Raw genomic sequence first — 9799 nt, forward strand, 5'->3', positions numbered from 1 at the left:
ACAAATGTCTGCTTTTCTGACCCTATAATTTAGATGTCATTGCAGTTATGATCAGTGAATTCCTTGGTTCAAGCGCACTGACCGTAATGAATTGTTTCAACATTTCGGAAACCAAAATGGGGCTTACAAAACGTATTGTGTCGTCTACTTTCGTAGGCTGCAGGTACGCTTGAGGTGCCACTGTCGTCATTCGCAACTACTTTCAATGGCTTTCAAGGGAATGTCCAGCACTAGACTTTATCGTATTTGCTAATACTACGTAGGGTTTTTGAACAGGACTGTGCGAATAGTTTAAAAAATGATCCACTGGTCGCCAACTATCGATATGTGCAGGCACCAGGGAGCACAGATGAGAATAATGAGGTGCACCCAGAGGTTCCGGAGGCGATGGTATTTGTTTTTTTGAAGAGCTCGGGAGAGGGGGGAGGGGGTAAGGACCCCCATGTCCCTCGTAGTCGGCGCCTATGTGAGGTGACATCATGTTTTCAGTAAGGTTGTTTAATACATGTGAAGACATTGTGTTACATTCTCAAACGGTCTGAAAAAGAGACATGGGAGTCTAGAACTATAAACTGATTTTATTGGGCTGATACTCCTCAGCACAGGCGTGTTTGTAATTGCACATAGTTTAACGACAGCTGCTTTTCAGCCATCACTATCTTTCACTCTTTTTACCACAATATTTTGTTGTACCAGACACTTGTTCCTTGGGGCTGTAGCTGTGGCTCCTCGCGAGAATTTATAGGTTGGATGTCGTTGTAGAAGTTGCAGTGTTTCTTATTCACTTTCTTAGCTTCAAAAACATGGCAGCTAGTATCTGGTTACAGGGCATCTGGAAAATGACAACAGATGTAGGTTCAAAGTCTGATGGCAGTTTCGGTTGTTTGCAGTCTGTGCCGAGTTGAAAGGGGTTGGGCCCAGTCTGGATTTGCTGAAGGCAGGAAAGGCGTGTAGGAATGCTGACAAAACGAGAACGTCGGCGCCTGTCTTTCGAACACCCAGCCTCCAGCGTGCGCTCCATGTCTTCTGGCGTGATTTTGCAACAGGTACGCACTCAAGGTCCACGAGGCTCCAAAGGGTTCTTGAACCTGTGTGTCGAGAAACGGAGCGAGAGGAGGAGACGAGAATGGGCGGGGACGTCGGAACACCGAGCTCTGATCATCGAGTTATTGTAATGTGCACTAGAGGTCCAACCGGCGCTAGTGTGCTGTCGCAAATTAAAGCAGGCGGCAACCAGTCACAATTTGACTTCCGGTAATGCATTTCTGTGGGAAAAAGTGAGTGCCTCTTCTCAGCGCACTCGGCTACAAAAGCAATCATCCCAAATACTTCCTAGGTACTAGGTAGCTTCATCTTGAATAACATACAATGAGCATGACAAAACAGCAGTAGTAGTCTGCTACAGTCAGGGACAGGTTCAGGGAAACCTCCTGCCCCTTTCCTCTTTAGCAGAGTGGATGTGTCTCCTCTCCAGCAGTCACTCTTCTAAAGTGGAAAGGGGCGGGAGGAGTTTCCCCTGAATTCCTCGCCTGTCACCGACTATAGAGTCACATTTTTTCTGACCATTTTATATGAGATCACTTGCTCAATAGCTACAGGGCAGTATAGATGCCTGGCACGTTCACTCGTTCAGAGTACCGGATGTAGATATTCGATGACAGCACTTAAGAACAACAAAAGAGTGTTTTTCCTATTATGCCGTTCTAAATAAAAAAAAATTTACTCCACTTAAAATTGTTTTTTTTCATATGCACTAAGCATTGAGATAGTCGCATCATATTGCAAATTTATGCTTGCAACAATATAGACTGTATTTTTCTGTAGTTTTATATAATGTTAAAACTGATCTTGCACCAAATATCCAGGAAGTCGAGTAAATCCGCACATATTATTAAAAACGCCATAAGGCAGATGATTTTAAGCGAGGTAAAAAAATTAATTAGATTTATTTATTTTAAATCGGACTAATTTTATTTAAATCACTAGCTATAAAATAGCAACTCCTTATCAATAGATGTATTTTTTTAAACATGGGATATATTGATCAATCTGTCCTATCGCTGAAAACAATGCCGAAGAAAGAGTTACGCAAACTAAAGTTCAATTAGCAAATTTTTATTGATGTAAACCCAGCCATACTAAAAAATTAGCTTTATTTTTTAGCTGCTGGAGAGGTTCATTGGCTTCTTATTTTGCGTTCTGATTTGCTTGCAATAAATAGGATACGCTACATAACTTACGACCGAGGTGTAAAAGAGAAAGAAAGCTCCGATAAAACTCCGCTTTGCTCAGAAAAGCACTGCTCTTTGCCCACATTTAGTCTGATATAAATCATCCCTGCTCGATGATTCATTCAAGTGCACATAGAAAGTATAAAGTGACAGACCAATGCTAATTATAAACAATATTGTTTTGTTTAATGACTAAAGGTTTTCTGATAAATTAATGACATATTGACATTAAACAAGTTTATTAGCAAAATTATATGTAAAAGCTGAGATCGAGCTGCAAACATTTGACACAAATATCCCACTTCCTCGTTTTTGAAGCCTAGCCTTCCACCATCATCGTTAATTCAGCCTTTATCTCTTTTTTTTTTTTTTCTTGGTAAGAACTAGACAAGAGATGTAAAAGCATTGTCGAAAAAAGCTATCAGAATTCAGCCTTTCGGATACTGTGTTAAGATAGGTTGAAGCAATCAAAATATTTCCCAAATTTAGTATTGCAGTTTTGCTACATTTCATACTTCATTACTTCATTAGGCAATCATTTCATTGCCTAATGCTTCATTGCTTTCTGTAGGCGGTCACGGACCCGTCAAGCTGTACCTGACAGCTTTTTTCCCTGATCGCCACCATCTTATGGTGGAAAATAAACATTATTATTATTATTATTATTATTATTTCACACACTGGAGTGTCCCCCAATAGAATTAACGCGGACTTACGTCTTGGAGGTGAATAAAACCGGACACCCCACACCAGAGCTAAGCAGTATCGCGATACAAATGTATTGCGATACTATTTCAGAGATACTTTTGAGTATCGCTATCTCTGTATCGAAATACATTTCAAAAATGTATTTGTATCTCAATAGTGGAATACACTTGCTATGTATCAGTTGTAACGCGATACTCGGCCAGGTAAAGGTATCTCGTTGCATTCGGGGAGGGGGGTTGGCAGCTTTCTGAAGACGTCACCAAAAGATCGATGAGATAAAAAGGGCCAAATAAAAACCCTATTTTTCGGAGAATGTCATTCTCGCCTTTGCTGTCTGCTTCGTTTTACAGCGGATAGTGGTTTATTGTCCTCACGGCAATCGTCAGGTTTCCTTCATAAAGAGGATGCTGTGAGGAAACCAGGGTTTACTCCTTTTGTGAAACGATCGTCCTCCTTTGTCCTCTCTAGGGTTCACTGCGGAACATAATGGTTTCTTATCCGTATCAGAGAGCCCTTTTTTTTTAGAAAACTGTGCTAAAAATTAATAATAAAAAAATTAAATTTGATGAATGTGGGTTTCATTGACTACACAAAATTCAAAGTTGCGTTAAAATTTTTCAACAAAGAAATTTAAAAAAAGGGCTTTGTTATGCCCTGGGGAACCTATCCAGGGGTCATCATAACACATTTTACGTCGCTACTACCTTTTTCAAATTCTCCAGACCTGGGATAAGGAATGTATATGGACGATTTTGATAAATATTTGTAACTTGAGAAATAATATGCACAGATCCATGAAACTTTCCAGTTACTCTTATGTATGTGCTATAAACACACCCTGTATATTTCGTTCAGATATCTCTAGAAATAAGAAAGTTCATATTTATTCCCCACCTCCTCCCTTAATTCAAACTTATGCTCCTCTGCAGCGGTGGAGAGACTGTTCTCGTTCGCGAGTCTTGCACTAAAACCGCACTGTCGCTGTCTTGACGACGAACTGTTTGAGAAGCTTCTCCTACTCAAGGGCAAAGTGCAATTGATTTCATTTTTCCATGTTTGCAAGAACCTTTTGTGAATAAAGAGGGATGTTTTTTTCGCTCGAAATTTCGTGTTTGTTCGTTTCTTACCCCACATTTGGTACTTGAGTTTTGTGGGTCATTACGTAGCTTATAGTGCATTCTTAAATATTTTTACGGAACATGACGTCATTGAAGGAATAAAAGTATTTCAGTATCTGTATTCTCGGATACATTCTTCCTCTTTTTGCAGAGTATCTCCGAAATTTCCCCATACAAAAAAAAGAAAAGTATTTCAGCATTTCTATTTCGGAATACTTTAAGTTTCTCTGCCCAGGCCTGCCAGTGTAGTAACAGGGGAGCTTCTCCTTTAACAGGTAAGAACTGCGGGAAAGTAGCAGGGAGGGAGGCTCCTCCGTTGTCCCAATCCTTCTCGTTCCCATCAAATTAAAAAGGTGCCCATGTAGCTGCTTTTTTTTATGTTTCATGTCGCAGTTGGTGAGTTTAGGGCGAGGAAAATAAAAATTTCACACGCCGTGGCTATTCATCGACCGCCGCACCGCATGGTCAGGCTTCTCTCCGGCGTGCGTGCGCACTGGGAGAAAGTATGCCTAAGAGAACCATGGAACGCTTTTCTTCATTTTAATTGCTGCTTAGACTCGATGTAATCGTGCATAAGACGCCTTTGTTTTTAACTCTATCAGCCTCGCAAAATACAAACGCTGAAAGACGAACACAAGAAACTGAAAGCTGATGCCGCATTCTATTGTCACACCCTCTGTCCTTTGACGCCTTATTTAAAGCAAGTTCAGTTCATCATCACCTCCATAAACGCAATAATTATGAAGAACTTTGGGTGCTGAAAAAGAAGCCTCGTATTTTCTTCGAGTTGAAGTATATGCTTTCACATAGTGCGAACGTTTTACACTAACCAGATAGAGTTCTAATTTTTCTGCATCAAGTCCCCCGAGCTAAAATAGGACCACGAAATGTAAACTGTTTCTGATAGAAGTCTCCACGTTCCAGAGTTCGGCATGTTTGATCTACATCCAGTTTCTACATGGGCTAGTCGATTCATAGCTCGTCTGGAAGGGACGATCAGACAGAGCGCCTTGCAGAGCGTGTTATTTCCCGCCCTTCGATACGCCTAAATTTACGTATTCTTTATTTAATTTTTGCTCGAAAATATTAAATATTGTTTTTTTGCTTTGGGGTAAGGTATCATATCTATTAAACGAACCTCGAAACAGACGCCGGCGATGCAGAACTGGATTGACTGACCATTTCCGAGTTCTACAGATCCAAAGTGTTCAACGGCCGGCTAGCCAAACAAAGCGAAATATTCGTTGCAAAAAAAATTTGTCTACTCCGTTTCAGCCAATGTTTCTAGAACCCTCAGTTGGGAAATTCACCGTTGAAACTTGGGCCGCTGGCGTCCACCGAGACCGAGCTAAATACGACAACAGCGCCACTCTGTCTTTACTGTGGTCACCTTGACCTTCAGGCGCATGTTTTTGCGTAAAAAAACAACGGGGAAAAAACTCTTTTTGTAGTAACTTTTATTGGAGTTTAGTACAAATTGAGGGCGTGTGATGTTTTCTAAAATCTTCAGTTTGCAAGGTTTTGCGACACAATTATACAAACATGCTTCAGCAGTGCTTTCAGGTAGCGTGTCACGATTTAGGTGCATTTTAACTTCGGTAGTAAGTCGCGGCGTGTTTGCTGGGGAGATGGGAGTGGCACCCCTGTAACTTCTTCCACTGGATCTGTTACAGCACCAAAGTGGTCGATTAAAGCCAAAATAGACGTCACGTGCAGTTCCTCGAGTGGCTGCCGCAGGAGAAATGGCGGCATTGCGATCGCCATTAACTCTTTTCTCGAGGACAGATCGGGGCCACTTTTTTAGAGCAGGCTCGCACCAAGCGAGCAGATGAATGACTCTCGTTCACTTTCTTAGCTCTGCAGTGCAATTAGCCCCGAGAGCGAACACAAGCGTCACTGCAGTCGCCGTGCCCCGATTGGGTGAGGAGTGCCATGATGTCCAGGGGAAGGACTCCTGTTCGTGATCTCGCATGATCCGGCTGGCTTCCCTGCCCCGGTTTCCTGGGTTGGGTTAGATGCTGTCACCCCGTCTCGTTCCCCGCACTGCTGGGTTAGACACAGGGTTCGGCCGATACCGACTTGCCCCCCTCAGTCCTTTCATAAACAACAAACTTTCACGAAAGAATGCGCCAGCACAAGAACAATGTGCGCAACCTCGACCGTAAACGCAGCGCCGTTGCTGAACATTGCGAAGCGCGTGACCATCCGATTGACTTTTCTCATGCGCACGTGATTAACACGGAGCCAAAATTCCGGAAAAGGCTCCTCTTGGAATCTTGGCACGTCCAACAGACGCCAGGAAACATCAACTTAAAAATGTTGCTGCTCGTAACCGACGTTAAGCTCCTCCGCATCGAATATGCGGCAAAGCTTGTCAAATTGTGATTACTGCTCGAAAGAAAAGCAGAAATTTTCACTTCTTCCATTGTCCGACATGGCCCAGCAAAATCAAATGATTAATTTGTTCTAACCAATTTCTTCCGAAAATTGATTACAAATTTAATATTGCTCGTCGAGAAGGGCATCCTGCATTATGCGCAATTATTTGCGTTCGCAAAATTTAACATACAAAATGAAGCAATTCATAGCAGGTGTATACCTGATTTTCTGGAATGCTGCGGTGTCACCGACTTACTAGATTGAAGACCTCGATCGCGAGGGGGCCTCGCACGCTTTGATTGGGTGAATAAGCAGAGATGTAGCTCAAACTACTCCAGAAGACAGCCACCACTTCCTCCTGCCAGTTATTTTGAGAAAATGTTTTACGAGGTTTACGAAATTCAAAAAGGAATTGGCTGGAAACTAATAAGAGACCAGCACTCGAAGAACACAATGGAACCAACAGGACACACGGAGTCACTTTCACTGAAGTGTTTACTACACATGAGAGCGATTCTCAAATTTCACATTCCTATTTTCAATTTGATGAGACATTCCTTTCTGTTCTATTTTGTCCAAATTATAATAAACCCACCATAATTGCCGTGGCAGATGTAGTGGGGTAAAACACTGTACATTCCATTTTCATTATCGAGCTTTTTGTACAGGGGTAGAAAACAGCAGCACACCATCGTACCACCACTTTCGCACCTCAGCACCAGAAGGGTTTGTTAGCATAACTATGCGTGCCATGTTTTCAAGCTTCATTAAAATGTCTTAGTATGTATATCACTTCACCAAAAATTAAAGGAAGATCCATTGTTGAATCCTTGGTGAATGCGTCAAAGGGAAAAGTCACACACGTTCCCCTTTGAGAAACGCTAACGCTGACCCTTCACTTTTGTTTTGTCTTTCTCTATTTTATGCTGCCTCGTTTTGACTTCAGTACGATTCAGTGTTAGCGTTTCTGAAAGGGGAACATATGTGGCGTTTCCTAAGAGTCATCCCGACGTATTCCCCAAGGAGCCATGAATGTATCTTCCTTCAATTTTCCTCCGCTTACTTATACCAGTGCTGGCACTTAGTTCACAATCCATTTTGTGACACAATCCAAGGCATACACTCCACAAACGCTGCAGCAAGTTCACTCGCCCCAGCACCCGCGCGTGCATTGGCTCCCGCCCCTTGACGTCGCCTCCCTCTCGCCTTTGTCGTTCACTACTCTCCTCAATGCAGCACGCTTCCCTTCACACAATTTTGTCCACAGACGAATGCCGTATATATTTCCCTGCCATGTCTGTACTAATGCTAAAGCATTAATAAACAATGCTTGAAACAGGCTTTGCCACGCATTACCAAACCAGTGCTCTTTTGCAATCTGACGAGTTGAGGGATCCAAGATCTGCGTGGTCTGTCCTACTTGTGACGTAACAAACGAAGATGATAGCGTGAGAAACACCCCCTGTGGTTCATGTACACCGCTAATTGAGGGGCTGTTCTGATCTACGCACATGCCGACTCAAACACTTGTATATCCCTGAATGGCACGTCCTCTTATATTTTAAGGCACTCAGAACGCACAAAACAAAGTGAACACGAAAGAAGGTTGTCACATACTGTTTTGCTTTCCATCTGCCTTCTGAAATTGCAAAATAGCCAACATGAACTTTGCCTTCAGTTCCTGGGTTCATGTGCCATACATCGGAAAATAACAATGAGTCAAGAAGACAGCGGGGGCACCAGGTTTCCGGAAACGTCTACAGCAGGGTGGGCGCAATTATCTGGCACAACACGAAGAACAGCTCTGCAAAAGAGTAAAAGAGGGAAAATAGATCCTTGGAAGGAAGTCTATTTGGGCCTTCAACTGTTTTGAAGTGTTGTGAAGGCTGCGGAAGGTGGCAGTTATTCCAGGCATCACTCACGGGAATAAGGCAACTTGCCTCGAGTCAAATGCGCATAATTTTCTAAAGACAAGGCAGCAAGAGGTGGGAAGATTGGGCCCTAGAGCTCCCTCCAATGGCTCCGATGAAGCAATTCAAGTAGACCTCAGATGGTCGAGCATCGAGGCCAAGGAGACAGTGGTGAAGACCTGCTACAAGAGGCGCCCAAAACAGGTGGATCCGACAAGGTGGACGACAAGATCTGGACCTACATGGTCTACAGGGACCAGAACACCACGCGGTGGAAAAGAACAAGGTCACTCACACATCACTGTCCCATCCCAACACGACCTTTGATGGATAGCAAGGAGCCGGAGGACAACGCTGCAGCCAATGCCTAAAAGGCGAGGACACTCACGCAAGAGGAAGAGACACGACACTGGAGGAATAGGATGGCTTAAAAATCATTGCCATGGATGTACAAGGTACAGGACAGAATTTGGAGTATTTACGACAACACCGGGGGAAGCGGTTTCTTATTCAATGCATGGGCAGGGACTCTCTGAGGACGTCAGTGGAGGGCTATCTTCACCGAAGACCTAGAGACTGCTTGCACCAGCTGTGGGACGGAGACACAGTGATGGACTGCCAAGGTATAAGGCCGGAGCCAGAAACGGACTTGTTCCTGGAGGCTCTTGCCATTGGGACAGGGGTGGAAGCTGACATAGACTCTGCAGATGCAGCACAAGAACAGAGCATTAGAGCAGGAAGTATATTTATTATGTATAATGTGACTCCCACAAATAAATGTAGCGTTATTTTCATTGCAACAATAAACTATGGATTGTCAAACGCTCATTCAAAGCTTAAGTGTAGCACTAGCAGTCTGGACCAGATGCCAAAGTTTCAGAATTAGCCATCATCTCATTTAAAAGTTCAGTGATTTTCTAAAAATTTCAATGGGAAAATGGGGCCCATTTTAGCTCGTTTCAGGTGACTGGCGCCATTCAGCTGTGAGGACTTAATTGACTGACATTTTCCGATAAAAACTTCAGAAATTCGCTTATAACTTTTTAATAAAATAATGTTTAGTTCTGAAACTTTTGCATCTGGTGCGGACCTCTAGGATATCATTTGCATGGAGAATGAGCGTTCACCTATGCATAGTTTGCTTGCGTAATAAAAAAAAATATACTGTTATTTTTTTAATTTCTTGGGGGGGGAAGGGGGGGGGGGGGGCGACAGTGCGTGGACTCTATTCACCCGAAAAAAAAAAAAAAAGGAAGGGCCACCACAACCCAATCTAAACCTATGTGCTGCAGATGCACATTCACTCGGCAGTCAATTTCACGGCTATGAAACTGCCACAGTGAGGTCCCAGCATGGAACAGGATGGCAAATTAAGAACTTTCCAGGGAGCTGCTCTGCCAATGGCATTCCTTCAGCTAAGATATGCAATGGCTGGAAAACAACACTATAACAC

The 9799-nt window shown here is 43.1% G+C and overlaps 1 pseudogene; it reads left to right on the plus strand.

Moving 5' to 3' along the window:
* The first annotated feature begins 8486 nt into the window (after positions 1-8486).
* Positions 8487-9227, plus strand: LOC115328787 (annotated as a pseudogene).
* The last annotated feature ends 572 nt before the right edge of the window (positions 9228-9799 follow it).

Source organism: Ixodes scapularis, unplaced genomic scaffold, assembly GCF_016920785.2.
Source record: "Ixodes scapularis isolate PalLabHiFi unplaced genomic scaffold, ASM1692078v2 PGA_scaffold6__148_contigs__length_123643588, whole genome shotgun sequence".
Taxonomy (NCBI): domain Eukaryota; kingdom Metazoa; phylum Arthropoda; class Arachnida; order Ixodida; family Ixodidae; genus Ixodes; species Ixodes scapularis.